Genomic DNA, 18,335 nt, shown 5'->3' on the forward strand with positions numbered 1-18,335 from the left:
AGTCTATTTATATATCTTTAAGATCTAATGATATTTTCTTCAAATACTTAAGAGGGTTGAATTCAATATCCAACAGGTACTCTAAATTGCAAAGTTATGTTACAGTATTAGCAGAGGGAGAGCAGAATTTGGAATGTCACTATAATCGTCAAGAATGAGTACAGACCCACCACCCATGGTATCTCTGAGGAGTCCTGTGACCTGCCAGGCAATGAACAAACTGGCCTGGGGTCCCAATAAGAGACAAGGGAGTCGAACACAGTTTGGCAGAAAAGTTTTCATCTAGGGAGTAGGAAACCTCATTTTGGTGTTTTCTGTGTGGATTTGGCCACATTTTATTCTCTGAGCTTATGTTTCTTGGGGTTGGTGTGTGACTATCCTTAGCATAGTTTTGTTTGTTTGTTTGTTTGTTTGTTTTGGCATATAATAGGCCCTCAGTGAATGCAAACTCTGTCCTTGGCTCTCTTTATTTATAAAGTAAATGTTGGGTTAAATGTTATCTAAGTTCCTTCCAAATCCACATTTTTTTAAGTTTTTTTTTTTAACGTTTATTTATTTTTGAGACAGAGAGAGACAGAGCATGAACGGGGGAGGGGCAGAGAGAGAGGGAGACACAGAATCGGAAGCAGGCTCCAGGCTCTGAGCCATCAGCCCAGAGCCCAACACGGGGCTTGAACTCATGGACCGTGAGATCGTGACCTGAGTTGAAGTCGGACGCTTAACCGACTGAGCCACCCAGGCGCCCCTCCAAATCCACATTTTAATGGATTCTTAGATTTCATTTCATTTTCATTATGCATTGTTGATTGACTAAGTTCATAATAATCCTGGTCTGGTTTCATTTGGTTCCCATAATCTTAAAATGTCATAGCTGGAAGAAACCTCAGGAACCACCCAATCTGCTTATTTTACTGACGAGTAATTGAGCTCATTAGTAGGAGCAGGGGAGAAATTGACTTGATCAAGGTCACCCTGTAGGTAGTGACAGGGTAGAGAACACCATCCATGTTTTCTGACCCATCCCAAGACTCAGCACCCACCCCTTCCCCAACCTCCAGCTGCTGCTGATACGTTCCAGCCCGCAAAGCAGCACGATTTGCTTCTCTTGTGTTAACATTATTCTAGCATGTAATGTCTGTGTTTAAGGCAATGACCTGAGAAATACTTTTATTTCCAGTGATGCACTTATTTTGCAGGGTTTATTAATTTTATTTATGTATTTGATCTCTCCAATGAAATAATAAACTAATTAGTGGGACAATTTACTGGTGTGTTCCTCCAAGGATGTTTTACAGCCTCAGTGCAAGCTTGTCTAACTGTGGTATCAGCAGATCCACTTTTGCCCTGCTGCCCTTAATTTTAGCCATCAACACACATGGCAGTCAGCTCCGTGCTGGGTACTTGTGCCTCCAGGGGCATCTGGAGATATCAGGTCTTAGGGCAAAGGAACTTTTGCTTGGGAGCCTCCCCAGAATTTATTCAAGAGACAGGCTGCTTCATCAGGCTGAAAGGGGTGGGAGTTGGCCTCCCAGAGAATTGAGCCAGTGTATTACCTGAACTTCCCAGAATGTGAAGGTTAGAGAATGAGGCAAAGCAATGTATACAGAAGTGTTGAAAGTCACAGATGAAAAAGCCCATAGTCCATTAAGACCAAGAGCAAAGCAAGGAGCGTGATGAGAAGATTGATATGGACAGTAGCCGCAGGAACATTGCAAGATGCAGGAGCAAGGGTGAGAGATGCCAGATGACCCAGAGTCGTTGGAACAAATAGCACAGTAGTACTGAAGTTTTCATTTGGTTTGATTTGGTTTGGTTTGGTTTTTTTTAACTGGCTTTAATGTGAACTACATGGACTTCCTTCTCAGACAGCCCCCATCTGTGCTCTCTTAACAGCCAATACTTTCTCATCTGAGAATTATTCATAGTCTCATGTCATTATTTGCTTGCCTGTCCCCATTTAACTGTGAGCACCATTATATCACCAGGGCCTAGAACCATGCCTAGAATATAACATAGCTCAATAAGCATTTGTTGAATGAAAGAAGGAAAGGGTGGATGGATGGGTAGATGGATAGATGGATAAATGAAGAAGTGAATCAGTCTGTCAAAGCTACTGGAGTGTCAAAGACTTGTGACCTATATGATATTCATGTGCCGTCTTTGATGTACCAAGCAGAACCCAACGAGAGATATTTTTGCCAATTATTTATATTTATTATAGAATTACTCACCCATAGCAAAGAAGTATCCAATATAAAAGTGTTTAATCTATCTTGACTAAACCTTCCTTCTTATTAATGTTTAATTACACCACACACAGAAACATATTCATTTGGAGTAGAGGTCAAAGGTCACAGTACCCTAAACCTTTAGGGGGTAACTCTGCCGGCCCACTAGTTGCCCTGTGGGTATGGATGCTGCCACTGTCGTGGCTGCCACTAAACTGTCACTGTGGGTTGCATCTAGCATGAGGGTTCTTGTCCGAACAACTTCCAGACCTCTAGTCAGAGACTGGCTGGAACATTAGGAGGAGGAAGGTGGGGTGGGGGGGTCCTGCAGTGGGAGTTATGCAAGCTCAGGATCCTCTCACTCCGTAGTAGGAACCCCTTTACTGAGATTGGCTCCCTTAGGGATGTTACCTTTGTTATGATTGGCTGCATGCAAATTAGGAAACCCCGCTGTGTTCATCGCAGATAGAGTGTATTCCCATCTAGGCCACCCCTATCCAACTGGCTGTAGAGTTTTGGGAGGCTGTGCAAATGAAGTAGCCCTAACTTGTTGATGCTGTTTACACGTGGCGGGACATAAGCAGTCCTCATGTGTTGGCGATGATAAAGTGCTAGGGCCAAATCTGGGACTTGTGGTCCTAATTTATGTATTTACCTTCTGTATGCTCAGAGCGCCTGGGATTCTAGATAGGGATTCTAGATTCCAGGCAGATACCAGGAATTGGGCATGTCTTTGAGATCTTTGGTGAATACATAGAATTATTTGTAAAACAATTTAATTATAAGGCCTGCCATTTGTTCCGTGACTACCACATAGCAGACACAATACCAGGGTCTTTCAATATAGTACTTAGTGATCACAATTCTGCAATTAGGTATTCTTATCTCATTTTAAAGTGAGGAGACTGAAATTCAGAAGGGTGAAATAACTTGTCCAGTTTCACACAGGGCCCATTGTGTTGATAAGAAAACATACTAAGTTTCATACGGAGTAGCAATGATAACTGCCAAAGATGGAAAAACTGGCAAAAAAAAAAAAAATCCTTGAAAAAGCAACTCTCCATTGGCTCTTTTACTCCAAGAACTAAGGAAGGTAGCAAAAATGGTGCATATTATATTTTAGCTGTAATATACCTACAGACAACTTGTAAAGCACTGGTGTTTTTCTGGAAGCTGTGTTTGGGGGCTCTGGGCTTATTCCCACATCTCCAAAAGCAGAGTCTGTCCCAGGCTTCCATACTGTCCAGCTGACAAATAATAGTCTCATTTTGATTCTGTGTCATTCGTCAAGGACCAGACAGCATGCATGTGTGCCCACATCTCTCCTTCTAGATGACTAAAATAGACTCTCCTATGTAGTCACGACCTGGCAAGGAAAGGCTGCAATTTTATATGCCATCCCTCGTGGGTAGAGGTTCTTCACCAAAGTTGTAAACTCTCAATAGATTCCAAGCATGAGCATTGTTTATTTTTTCTGCAAACTCTAGGTCTGGTGTATATTGAAAAGGAGTGTTTTTTTTCATTGTTGTTGTCCCATTAGATTTTTCAGTTTATTGTATCAGGCGTTAACACCTGGATGATAATCTGCTGAATGATCTTCCCCTATGTCACGTTTCTTCATGGCACTTATCATCTGGCATACTTTGTATTTATTGCTTTGTTTAATTTGGTGTCTGTCTCCATCCCCTGGAATGTAAGCTCATGAGGGCAGAAATATTCATTTAGTGTGTTCTTGAATCTCCAGTGATCAAAGCAGTATTTGGCACAACTGTGGTCTCAGCAAATATTTATGAATAATAACAATGGAAGGGTAGATGTAGGTATATATGGATAGATGGACAGATGGGTAGGCCCTGTCAACTGTGAAAATTTAGGGTGAAATTATAGTAATCAAGGTAAAACAGGTTTGCACAGGACTATGAAACTAGACCAACAGAATAAAATCTAGAGCCCAAAATAGACTTTACTGACTGAAAACTTTGTACATGATAAATATATCACTATAAATCAATGCAGAAATCATAGACTAAGATATAAATGGTACAAGGAGGATGCATAAATATACAGAAAATGTACTGAATCCTAACCTGACACCATGTAAAGAATATCAATTCCAAGTAAATTAAATGCAAGAGGCATAGCTTTAAAAACTTTAGAACGAATTATAGGACAATGTCTTTATGACGCAGGGGTAGGAAAGGATGTAATGAATAAAATAAAATAAAATAAAAAAGCACCTACCTTAAAAGAAGTACTAATAGATTGCCTTACATTAACATTTTAAACATTGTATATGTTTGTTTTTTTTAAAAAACAAAAAGACACGCTTTGGATCAGGAGAAATGGTTGGAACATACGTAACTGCAAGAGGGTTGAATCCCCAGCATGCAGGTTAGTATAGAACGTAATTATAACATATCCAGAGGTACCACTACATATTTTGATTAAATATTATCATTTTACCGTTTTGCTGTTTCTTTCCATGGCTTATGCCCACACCAAATTTAGGACTTTGCTAAATGTCATTTTCCAGGTAAGGTCTTCCCTAACTACCTTTTTTGAACTTGAGGTCTCACCTTAGCGCCTTCATTACCCCCTCTGCTTCTGCTTTCGTCATGACACCTATGATCATATGACACACTAGACATTTCTGCTTTCCTATATGTTTAGTGTATGTTGTTTCCTCCCTGGAACACCTCAATAGAAAAAAAAAAAAGGGGGGGGCATATGTTAAAGTAGCCAAAAAACCATTACAAAAATATAAAATAAAAATAACAAGAGAATGGTCAATGTCACCAGTAATCAGAGAAGTGCATGCTAATAATAGAAGATATTTTATATCCATCTTTTTGGAAAACTTTTAAAGTCTGGCAATACCAAATGTTGGCAGTGCTATGAACTCAGGCTAGATTCATATGCATTACTACTGCCACACTGGAGATCCATGTGTTACATCTAATAACTTTGAAGATGCATACACCATAGAGAAATCTCATACACGTGTGTCGAAGGAGTTTAACTGCAGCGTTACTCCTGTTAGCTCAGTTTGGAAACAGCCCAAATGTTCACCAATATGAATGATTAAGTCAATCTAAATACCTAATAAAATATTACCTAAATATTAAAATGAATGAATGTAAGCCAATTCTATCAAAGTGGCAAAATCTTTAAAACATATTTAAGAAAATAAGCTTCAGATGGATGCCTACTGAGGGGTATCATTTAAACGAAATTTTAAAACATGCAAAACACTGCTATATGTTTTTTATGGAGGCAAAGCATGTATTAGAAGCAAAAAAGCATGCATGGAAATTTAGGAGTATAGTTATTTTTGTGGAAATGGGAAGGAATTCATGGGATAATTTGTTTATATTTATAATGTTTATTTTTAAAAGAAAATGTTTAAAGCGAATATGACAGGGTGGTAATATCTGACCAGGCTGAGTGGCAGTACATAAGTTTTGGTTATAATTATGTCTGTGCTCAACTTCATGCTTGAAATATTTAATAAGAAAAGAAATAGGAGGGTACTTAAGTGTGACTGACAAGGAATAAAGTTTAAGCCATAGCATATCAAATAATATGGTGTGACATGGCAAAATTGTAAACTGAATTTTGTTATTAGACAAAGACTATATACAAACCCAGATTCAATGCCTTCTTTTCATAGCAGTTCATGAGATTAGGCTTTGGAACCTGACATTCTAGGTTCAAGTCTTGACTCATACTTAATAACTGTTTAAAATTAGGCATCAGTTTTCTCACCTATAAAGTGGAAAAATGAGATAAAATAGAAATTATTTTAAAAAGAGAGAAACTCAACAAAGCCAAGAGTTGATTCTTCAAAAGGATCAACAAAACTTACAAACTTTTAGCTAGAATGATTAAGAAAAAAAGAGAAGACACAAATTACTAAAATGAGAAACGAAAGAGGGGACATTACTACCAACATTACAGAAATAAAAAGGATTATAAAGTGGAAAAATAGTGCCTCCTCATAACAAATATTCTGAGGATGAAATGAAATCCTATTTGTGCAGTGTTCAACACATGTCATGGCACATAATGAAACCGAAGATCAGTATTGATGTAAACAGGCATAAGCTTGAAGTCAATTTTGAATGCCATGCTTTCTCTCATTTTATTTGTTTTCTCCATTAACCCTACCAAGTTGGTGTTATTATTATCCCATTTTATATGTAAGAAAACTGAGCCTGAGAAAGGTCAAATAACTTGCCCAAGATTTTCCGTCTCTTAAAAAGAGAGATGAGATTCAAACCAGATCTATCTCCAGAAAAACATAACTGTAACTTAATGTCCTGGCTATATTTCACTAGTTTTATGAGTAAACTAAATTGAATTCATTTACAATAAAACATTATAATAATCTATCCCTTAGCTTTATATTTTTCTTTGAGTAGGAAGTCAACCAGCCATTGCTGATTAAAACTAATAACAAGTGTCTACTTAGTGTATGTGTATATAAGTTCACACATGTAAAATAACTGAGTTGCCATAATGGGCTGTTGTTACTAGATAAATATTCCTGCCTTAAGCAGATTCTTGGGCTTGGAATATATTGGAAGATCAGTAGGCTGTGGTATTCTATTATGTTGAGTTTTTCTCTCTTTTTTTTTAACCATGGGCTCTTCTTTTATTTTTATTTATTTATTTATTTATTTATTTATTTATTTATTTATGTTTCACTGTCTTACCAGAAAAATTGTTATCTCTCTGCTTTCCATCTTCTTCCATCCTCTGTGAATCCAAATGGAACTTAACTTTTATTGTCACTGATTATTTTGAATGAACATGTTTCTTAATGTAATTTTTGTCAGGTCAATTCCATTTCTTATGTCTTTTATTCATTCATACATTCATGCATGCATGCAGCACACATTGAGTGGTGACTATGAACTTGCTTCTGGATTAGGTTCCTGGGAAGTAAGGGTTAATAAGTCTGTAGAGAGAGGCAGAGGTGGAAATGGACATTCCCCGAGCAGTTTTATCTACTGGATGGAATTGGTACTACGGAGCATGGGGTCCCCCATTTTGATGGCGGGGGGGGGGGGGGGGGGGGGGAGGGGCGCGGGTGTGGAGAAGTGACACAGAAATGGTGATGTTGCCCCTGAAACTCCTATTTGTATGTTTATTTACCATCTAGAAAATAATGCACGATTGTAGAAAACTTGGTAAGCATAAAGACAAGAGAAAAATAACCTATGATCGTGCTACAATGAGCCACTGTTAGCAGCTGATATATTTTTTAAGACCAACTTGTACATGGATGAGCTCAAATTTTTAAGTAATTTTATTATATTCTACATATTTTCTCATATCCTGAAAATTTTTTTAAATTATTTTTATATGTGAGTTAATATTCTTAATGTGTTAATATGTACAAACACTAACACTCATTTTATCATTCCTGTAACAGTTGTCTCTTTCTTACAAATAACATTGTGATGATAATCTCTGTGCATATTGTTTCCTTGAGAAGGAATCCTGAAGGCGAATTACAGATTAAAGTGTATGATCACTTTTAAGACTTTTGACATTTTCTCCAGTGCCCTCTTCTTTACTGATATCAAGGCAAGAGCTCATGCCTTTAAGAGAGTCAGATGAATTAGAAGTTGGAGAAATTCTTTAATAATTCCTACACATGTGTAGATATGCACATGAATGTGTACACACACATTTTAGGCACATACACATGTATCCTGACTCCCTCCTACCTGGGGGGCATTGTGTAACACCTCTTGCCTAGTACTTAAAATGGGCTGATTTGTTGATTTTGTTGTTGGTGGTGGTGGTGGTGTTTTTGTTTTAGCCACCTCTGTATTTCCAGTGCCTGGTATATAGTAGGAATTTAGGAAATGTTTCTTGAATGAAAGAGAGGAAAGAAAAATAAGGCCATTAAATAATTATTTACTTTCTTAAACATCTTATTTTATTTGTTTTCAGCCTTCGGCAAGACATGGTGGTGAACCCTGGCTCTAAATCTTCATGATTGAGGGACTCTTTGACACAACACAAAGGTAAATATTTGAGGCTGGTTGACTCACGGGTATGAGGAAAATCTTCCTCTCTGGGAAAATGGCTCATAAGTGTCTCTGAGTCCTCTTCAAGTGTGGCTTTGTGCTTTGTGTTCCTCCTTAAAACATCCTGGAGGGTTCATGGAGCCTTTGGGAATTGGAGCTTAGGGTCACTTTTCTCTGGTCTATTTTGTGTTTGTGCTTAGAGAAAGGGAATAGTGATTCCCTTTCTTCTCTTCTTTAACTATCTAGGAAGTGTCATTAGGAGTTTTAAGTTTTCCTGCCTGGGTTTTAGCCTCTCCCAGTAGGTGGTCTCAAAATGGTTTGCTTTTATTTTTATTTTTTTTTTCAATATATGAAGTTTATTGTCAAATTGGTTTCCATACAACACCCAGTGCTCATCCCAAAAGGTGCCCTCCTCAATACCCATCAAATGGTTTGCTTTTAAACACAACTATGTTAGCTCTCCTCAAATGCCCTCTGTTTCAATATATTTACCAACAGAAGGAACCATTTTCAATTGTTGAAACTAAAGTCAAACCATATGTAAGATAAATGTTTCTACATTGAAAACAGACTCGGAGATTTACGAGCTTAAGGAGCAAGTACTATTATTTTGAGGTCCTAAACTTTTAAATGATGGCAACACTGAAATCTGTACTTCATACGGGGAGCCAAGAAGACACAATTGAAAATGCCTATTCTTTTGACAAATTAGAAGCATTCATTGCAGTATCTATTTCTTGTTTACCAGGGATAATGCTGAATGAATCACAGACTGGTAGATGGATGTCCCTTCTGAACACTTTTAATTAGCACTGCCTATTAGGATGAACAGAGTGTTGCTTTCCTGCCATAGATTACCCCCAACCCCCCTTAAATGAAATAGAAATCTTATTCTCCACAAGGTAATATTCATCTCTTCCCCAACCAGACAGGCATAGAAAATTAAACAATGGTCCGTTAAAAAGCCCAGATAATGTATTTATCATTTCCAGTTTATGTGAGTTTGCAAGGCAAATAGGAGTAGGAGCTATTCGTTATGGGACCTTGGGGAACAACAGCGGGACTGGGGAGGGAGCTGAGAGGCTGGAGGATCTGAGACTTGTAAAAATTCATTAAAAATATGAGGTACTATTGGAGATAGAGGAAATTAATTACTCTCAGGGACTCAAATGTCACTCCTCATTTAAGTGACCTGGCAAGGAGGCTGAGAAACTTGTTCTGTGAGGGTTTCTGTAGTGGAGAAGGCTGGGAGCTGGGATTCCTCAGCTGTCAATTTTTGCATTTCCTTGGTGACTTATTGACATGTTAACCTGGCTTGTGCCCTAGCCTCCTCTAATGAGTAGAGTTAAATGAGAAATGGGGGTTTGGAGGTGGGGGAAGCACTCTCCCCTGTAGCTGGCCAGGTTATTCAGACCAGCTCCCCAAGCATGTAAGCAACTTCAGACCTGGGGGAAGCCTGTGATTTACCACAATGGAGAGAAGAGACTGATCATTTGCAGCTGGACTGAGTTTGGTCTTTTATTATTGCTTTTCCATCCACAAAGCTATTCTCTGAGGGGGAGTGAATTTGGAAAGACAAATTAAGGTTTTCTACCTAAGGAGGACGGGGGGAGCAGTAGCTTCTGAAAACAGTCATCTTTTCTAGATTGCCTGTCCAATAAATCTTTCTAATGCATTCTGCCTATAGACAGAGGTTGAAAATATATAGATATGTGATGACTTAAAAGTTTAAAATCAGTAAACCCCCAGAATAATGGAGTAGAAGCTTTCTCAGATGTGTGCCTTACCTAGACTGGGAATGCAAGGTTTTATTCTTGAACTCTGCCATTAATCGACTGAGATGTTGCACAAGCCATCACAGTGCTCCAAGCCTCTGTTGTATTATTTATAAAATGGGAACAATGATATCTATCTTATGTGATTATTAAGGACAATGTGCCCAAAAGATCTTTGAATGGTAGAAATATACAGGTATGTATAACACCTATTGATACATTTTGTCTTGAAAGTCTTGATTTTTAAAAATTAAGGCTGCTCAGTGGTCTGTGTTCCTCTGTGGGTCAAAGTTAAAAGGCTCTGAAGTATTTTCTTGGCTTGTTCAATTAGGAAGGGTGAATCAACAAGCCAAAGAAGGAAGCACTGCTTTTGGGAGAAAGTATGCCCGGGTGTTAAAAAAAAAAAATGTGAAGCATAGCTTTGGAGGAAGTTGGAGCCCTGGAAGTTCACCTCTGGGAGCAGTCCTAAGAGCTTGTCTTCAATTCAAGAAAGTCCTGTCCTTTTGAAGCAGAGACAAATTGTGCATTGAGGGTGGCAGAAGAGATATTTGAAGATTATTCACCTATTCCTAGAAAGAGATGATGATGAGATAAACTTGGGCAGGGTCAGTGGGGACAGAGGACAGAGAACTTTGAAAGGCCTTGGAAAGGAAGGAATTCTAGGCTTTCACATAGTCATGGTGGTGTGCACTTTGTGGAGGGTGCAATGCAGTGACTAAGCCACAGAGCATCCCCAAGGTACTTGTAATGTTATTAATAGAAATGTGAGAAAATGCAGGATACAGTCCTTCTGCTCAAGTTGCTCAGAGAAGTCAGCAATTATCATACAGACCAGACAGCAATAAGCCCAGAAGAGCAATGCTGGAGACAGCACTGAGAGGGAGGTGCCTCAAAAGATGAGCAACACTTCGCTGGGTGAGAAGGGGTTTGAGGCTGGGCATTGCACAAAACAGCTGCTCCCAGCCACACGGAACCATAGCTGCTCAGCCACATATTACAGATGCTGGTTTGAGAGCTGTGCACTTGACCTGTTACATTTCCTCAGCAACCAGGTTTTGTTGGTGCAATGCCAGCTTGCACTCAGTGATTTTCCAAGGCTTCTGTGCTGTTGGTGTCTCCTGAAAGTAGACTTGAAGGACCGTCTGCCTGTTCTCATCAGCCAACCCTATAGTGACCCACCCTAAGCATGCAGAGAAGGCATCCCTGGGAACCCAATTCTGAATAGTTGCTAAAACCACTGTCCCCATTCCTTGGTGTTCTTTTGGAGCTTTTAGGCCACTTACCTTTAAAAATTGCCTGAAAGCCATCAGTTGACATAACTGAGCCGTTGGCTCTGTATTTCTTGCGTTAACTAGATGTGTCCATTTGAATTCATTTATAGCCATGGTGTCATCATGGTGAGATAGTAATAAGACAAGAAAAATTTTTCTCGCCAGTCTTCCTCCTCTTTTTCCTCCTTTTAGAATTCCTAGTGTCTCCTATTTGCCAACTTGTTGATTTTCTCAGATCCTGTTTACCCTTTTACTTTTCCTCTCCTGATAAAACCACACATTCTTCAACTTGGATGGAAGTAAGAGATTCTTGACACCAGGGGGTTCAACTGTAAAAACCTTAAACGTGTTCTTAACCACATGGCAGTTCTCTTTATCTGGTATGTTTGATGTTTGTGGTGTTGCTTTCCAAAGCAGAATGTCTTAGATTGCAATCCCTGCTCCAACATGTAACAGCTGTCTAACATTGAGCAAATCAATTTCTTTAGGCTTGAATTTTCGCATCAGTAAACTTAAGGTAACAGCAATACTTTTCATATAGGATTGTTGTAAGAATTTAATGAGAGAGTCCATGTGAAAGAGTCTGTCCTGTTATCTATTGTCAATGAATGTTAGCCACTGTTGCTTATAACAATACATGCCATTATAAATTTTTGAAATGAAAAGGCAGATGTGTTGATCTTTGGCAACAAGGAAGAGGGAAGCTAGAAAGACACTCTCCCACTCTTTGGCTGGGCTTAGAAAAGGGAAGTCCCTAGTGATGAAGACATTGAAAGCAGCTAAGTCTGTGGGTGCACAGGGAGCCCTCCCTGTCCAGACAGTGGCCTGGCTGCTGAACAGTCAGAAGGTCTGCTGGGCTCCCTGAGCTGCTTCTGGGCATCTGAAGAGTATCTAAGTCAACCCTGCCCTATGTACAGTGTTCATCGCAGATAGTATGGTGGTTTTGTAATATGCCAATGTGGCAAATGGGATTACCTTACTCAGAATTCAGTTTCCTATATGTTTCTAGTTAAGTGAGCCATGGGAGAGTTTCTTGGGAGGTCGGAGGATGGAGGGAAGCAGCAGCCACTCTGCAGCTCACCTGTTGTTGGTGATCTGTGGACTCACCCTGTCGGCACAAAGCGGCGTCTGGGCCCACAACTGCTCTTCCTTTCCCCATATCCTCCTCCCGCTTCCCAAGGCCTCATCCAGATGTGTGTGTTTAGCCACTTAAGAAAAGGCCCCGGTTACAGCAGGCCATCCACATCGGCAAGCTGGGAAGCAGTGAAAGCCAAGGTTCCAGTAAGTTTTCATGGAGTTTCAGTGCCTGTTTGTGGATTCCAGGCTGCTCCTGATTCTCCCCATTTATAACCATCTTTCCCTCCTAACCGCCTGCCCAGTGGACTTCAAGCTCCATCATCAGACATAATTGAACAGACTTAAAACTGCTTAACCAGTTCCCGCAATCGCTTGCCAAATTCCTCTATTAAATAAATAATAAATATATATTTATTTTTCATATATATAGTACATATAGTGTGTGTGTGTGTGTATAGATATATATGGCATTTATTATCAGACGAACAGAACCAAGCACTAGGAAATTGTGTGTGTGTGTGTGTGTGTGTGTGTGTGTGTGTGTGTGTGTATAGATATATATGGCATTTATTATCAGAGGAACAGAACCAAGCACTAGGAAATTGTGTGTGTGTGTGTGTGTGTGTGTGTGTACATCTAACACTGCTTGTTTCTGTTTCCATGATTGATCCCCACCTGATACAGCTGCTCATAGCTTTCTATAATGCAGAATTCTCCACTCACAAGGAAAGCCCATTCCTGTTCTACCTCCCATCCACCATTCCTCTTTCTGTCTGTCATGTAACAAAAGAGAAATTAAACTCATAATCCAAAAATGTTGTTTTTCAGCCCAGGATATACCCCACTTTTTCCTCAGGACTTCTGCCCCTCCCAACCTGAAATAGTTGCATAAACTCACTGCTGTGACCTCATCCACGGAATTTTTTTCTCTCTCGCTTCTCATCTTTTGAAGCTTAAGAATCAGACTCTTCATGAAGTTAACCCAATAAATGTGAATATACTAGAGAGGTACTTCTAGTCATTCAGTTTCCCCAGACCTGTCTCCTCTTCATCCTCCCCATGCCTTGTAAAGACAATACCTTGATTCTGAATGTTTACAAAGTATCGTGTGATATGGTGGGAGGGGACGGAAGCATGGAACTTAGAATATGAATACCTGTGCTTGTCTTCTGCCACCACAGAGGGCTGACTGCATCTGCTTGTTATGTAGTTTCTAATGGCTTCAGTTTCCTCAGATGTAAAATAGGTATACTAATAGCCAGCCTGCTATTCTCAGGCCCTCTGTGAGTCCAGGGATCCCTGAGCAGCTCTGGATATGTGAGGCCCTCTGTTCTTGACATCTGTGTCCCAGTCTCAGATTAGCTCAAACCTCGGTTAGGGAAATGCCAGTTATGATGAGATGTTAAACCTTAGAAATCACAAGAGAGTAGCAGATCAGGGCACTCTTATTTTTTAATGAAAATAAACACCTTGACATGTTCGTAACCTGATTTCTTACACTGTTCAGGGTCTACCATAGTAACTTTTTGCCTAAGTTGTTTCTTGAAGATGCAGATTGAAGAAATTGAGCGAAGAGTGGTTTCTGTTAAGATGGGCATGTATTTCAAAAGCACTTGTAAAAAATATTACAGAGCTGACCAAAAAGGGCAAGAGGCTTCCAATATGAAAGAATGACTAAAAATTCTCCTATGTTTGTTAAAACTAACAAAAATCAAATGCAAAAAATAGAACATGACAGAACAGCCTATTATTGAGATGACTGCAAAAAAGAACTCAAAGTTATAATGGAGGGAGTTTTACAAAGTGACACAACCAAGTGATGAAATAAAGAATATACAAAGGAAACTGTTGTGAATGGATAACGTAGATGTCCATTCAAAGAAAAGAGCCTCTCCGTCATCTCTGGCACAGGAGGGTCTCCGTGTGAGTAGGACAGATGGCTCTGGGAACATCCTATTCTTACGTGTGACATAGGCAACCAATTATGAGCTCACAAACCTGGTTAGAAAAATCTCAGTAATTGGCAGGTGTATGACTTCCAGATAAAGATGTGGAGGATGTGTTTGACAGCTGCAAGCCACATTTGTGGCCAAACCTCACCCTGTTCCCCTGCACACATTTATCATTGAACAACAGCCAAAGTTGAAAAACTAGCTGGCTTACCTTCCCTCTCACTGCATGTGTGTGTGTGTGCGCGCACACACACACACACACGCACACACACACACCCTGCCTTCTTACAAGGATCAAATGAGTACTATAGCACAATGGCATGTTGGTGGGTTCTCAAGAAGGTGTTTGTTGGATGGATGTGTGTATTAATGAATTGCCTAGGAACTCAAGGGGAAAGTCTAGAAATATCAGTAGACATTATGACAGCATCCTGGACAAAATGAAATGGGGAAAAAATGCCCAGGAGAATTACTTTACTGAAGATTTAACATGTTGATGTTCATAACACCTCACCTGCCAAAGGTATCCTATTCAAAACGAATGAAGCAACAGAACAGGATTAAATTGGCACAGCTGGAGGAGGTCTGCCTGCATGTGAGGAGCTGAATGTTATCTCCAGGCAACGGATGGAGTTGTAACATGAGGATTCTTATTTTTAGTGTTGGGGAGAAAATGAATTTGAACCAGAAGACACCGAGGGTTGATAAGGGAAGAACGGGGCTTGAGGGAGGGAGTGGATGTATAATAAGCCCAGACCAAGAGGGCTAAGCAAAGAACTGGAATCAAGGGAGGCCTGTGGAAGGGGATCTTGTTATTTCAGAGTGGCACAATAAAGCATAATGAGGTCCGCTAGGGCATCTGGTCAACTCAGACCCCCCTGCTTAGGACAGTAGACACCTAAGGGTCAGAGAATCAGTTTCCTATGGGTGAGGAAGACCAGCATCAATCCAGTGTGAACATGTCTGTATCCTTTGGGGAGCGGTGAAATTCTTTATTAAATCGACTAGCATGGTTTATTGCATTCTTCTCTCACTCTTAATGTCCTATGGGACCAGGTCTATAGTTTTTTTGCGGTTTTTTTTTCCTGAATCTATTTCTAACATCTAACTCTAAGTATTAAAAAAAGAACCACTGAGAACCCCCATATGTTAATGATGATAAACCCCAACCCAGACATGTAAGGAAGCTATTGTTACCCCCATTTATAGGTAAATGTCAAGAGGATCAGAGAAGTGAAACAATTTAGTCAAAGTCCTGCAGCTGGTAAATTGCTAGGCTAAGACTTGAAACTAGACCTGTCTGACTGAAATCTGTGATCTGCCCACTATCCCCCTAAGCCTCAGATCCCACAATTGAGTAGATGTTCCCTAAAGATTTCTTAGGAGGGAGAGAAAGAGGGATGATAGATAATGATAAGGTAGAGGAGAACATTTGGGTACAAACAGCCTTTTGGAAGATCTGTTCTGAACAGATTGTAGACAAATGTGCCTGACACATGTATTATTCAGAGATCATCCAGAATGGACTGAACCTCACAGAGAGGAAACTGGGAGAGAGTTAAACCACTAAACTTTGGGATACACCCATGGAGAAGCTAGAACGTGGCCAAAATCAAGTGTAAGAATGTCAGAATGTTGGGAAAGGGAAGGAGACCAAGTCTTGGATAAAGCAGAAAACTCTGCTGTCTGGCTTTTCTGCTGTGAACTAACCCCACCCACCTACCCCACCTCTACCCTCCTGTCTCATTTTGCTAGTTTTGCTCCTGTAGCAGCCTTAAGAGGAAATTATTTTCATGTCTAGAAAATTTTCATGAGAAAATTAAGACTCAAATTAAGAGTTTTGTGGAACTCACTAATGCCAGAAGTAAGTTTGAACGCAAACCACCAGCACTAACCTACCTAGGCACCAAATATTGTGAGAGTGTCTCCATTTGCTGCACGATGATTCTTTCAAAGGAAATTTCTGTAGGAATTTTATTTGACAGGTAATTTTCTTGAGGCCAAGCATGTATCTTCCTGGGAACATTACCAGGGGAAATAAAAAGACCATCTAGAGCTTGTGTGCCCCTAGATTTTTCACCTTTCTGTGTTTAACACGTGGATTTAATGTTACTGAAATGCTGGTGTCTTTATTTATCAGCGTCTCTTCACTAGGGACACTAGTTCTGGACGTCCCACTGAAGGTAATGCTTCCAGATGGCTTACAAATTAGGTTCAATAAAATGTAGTCATTCTTCCTTTTAGTGAGTTCTTGGTGCTGAACCTATTTGACTTACCTAATATCCTGTTTGAGTTGTTAAATCCTAAACATAGATTGATTAGAACAGGAGAATAAGCTGTCGGGTTAATGCGTTGAGCTTTTGAAGTGGATAAAAGAACCACTTTGGCACTAAAAGGCTGACTTAACGTACACTTCGCCATTTGTCTGTGTGGACTCAGTGTCTTGTATCTCCTCCCTCTCTTGCTCATGTAGCTGCAAATCCCCTCGCCTATAAAAATGGGAGTCGGAGGTGACTGGGAAGAGAAAGTGGTACTGTGCACGTGAAAGTACTTGGTAAAGTACACATGGTTATAGAACTCTAAGTTGGTGTAATAAATTTAAATACCAATTGTGAATAAGTGTGTATTATATCCCTGGAGATACACTCGTTCATTCAGAAACTTTAGGAGGCAAAAATGGGATCAGGACATTCTAGGAGTAGAAGGGATCTCAGAGATTATCTGCTTTAGTTTCCTTGCTGACAGACAAGGCACTAGAGTCTGCAAGCGAGGTAGTAACTTCTGCTCAATCCCATAACAAATGCTACGCAGAGCTGAGCCTGCAACTCATGTGATTTGCTTCTCCATTCTTGTCCTTCTGCCCATGAGCCTCTGCGCCGTCCCTTGTCATGCTTCTGTGGACTCTATCCACTGTGGCCCTTGATGGAACTATTCAAACCCCGAGCTTCAGACTTCACATGCCAGGGAGAAAGCCCATACCCATAATGCCTGTCTTTTCCAGTGTATTTGTGGGAACTTTCTTTTAGCTGCAATTAAGAGAATGAATGTTGTAGGCTTTGGAATGATAGCCTATCTATTGTGACTTCTGCTGGACTTCATGGAGTTTGTCCTTTTAAGCACTGAAGAGTGTGTTAAAAGGACCTGTGGATTCTGCCTCTGAAAGATACTGAAACATTTCCTTCTCTCTCCAGCGCATTATACTATAAGCTCCCTGAGGGCAGGGACCTTGTCTGTCTCCCCTTTTGCAGTATATCCCCAGTGCTTAGCAAAGCAGAATGTGGCTCATAGCAGATGCTCAAAAGGTATTCGTTCAATGAAAGAGTGAATCCCAGCTGCCATTACCTTTGTCCAAGGTCACATTGTCCTCTGAGCCTCATAAGTGCTCAACCTTTAGTCTCGCTCCTTCCAAACACTGCTCTGTCCTTTATCCTGCTAATTACAGATATAAAAAGGCTACTCCTCTGCTGAAAATGTGTCAGTGGCTCCCCTTTGCCTAGTGGAATTGGCAAAGTGTCTTAATGGAGACTTCAGAGGTCTTCATAATCTGGCCCTGTCCTAACTTCCCAAACTCATCTGTAGAATCTTCTCTGCCATTCCCACCTTTCAGTGTGTGTGTGCGTGCACACACACACTTATTTGCTTCTACCTGTAATACCCTATCCTGCCTTTACCTAATGTGGTGAATTCCTACCTATTCTTCTGGCCCTTCCCAGAGGCTCATTCCCTACCTTCTTTGGTGTCTTCCTCAGTTATTAGGCAGATCCTTCCAGAGCATGAGCTGTATCTTTAATCCCTATGGATTAGAAAATGGGAGATAATGCTGAACGGTTGCCCCCTCCCTCCAACATGGCAGATTACTGAGATCAGGTCAAAACTTAGCTGAGTTGTAATGAGAACAGTATTTGGGCCAGATCTAAAGTGAGAGCACCAAGAAAGGAATCGTTTGTGAGCCAGAATCTGGAGAAGAGTGGGGCTGGCTCACTCTCTCAGA

General features: G+C 40.2%; 1 protein-coding gene across 18 annotated transcripts in view; it reads left to right on the forward strand.

Annotated features, from left to right (window-relative positions):
- DAB1 (DAB adaptor protein 1) overlaps positions 1–18,335 on the forward strand; it is a 1,127,727-nt gene that overhangs the window by 515,033 nt on the left and 594,359 nt on the right. For all 18 annotated transcript variants that reach the window (XM_053894818.1, XM_053894792.1, XM_053894788.1 and 15 more), the window contains one exon: positions 8,193–8,266. The gene's annotated coding sequence lies outside the window, so the exon portion shown is untranslated. The remainder of the gene's footprint in view (positions 1–8,192; positions 8,267–18,335) is intronic.

The sequence above is a fragment of the Panthera pardus genome, unplaced genomic scaffold (genome assembly GCF_024362965.1).
Source record: "Panthera pardus isolate Hobbes unplaced genomic scaffold, ASM2436296v1 HiC_scaffold_11, whole genome shotgun sequence".
In the NCBI taxonomy this organism is placed as follows: Eukaryota; Metazoa; Chordata; class Mammalia; order Carnivora; family Felidae; genus Panthera; species Panthera pardus.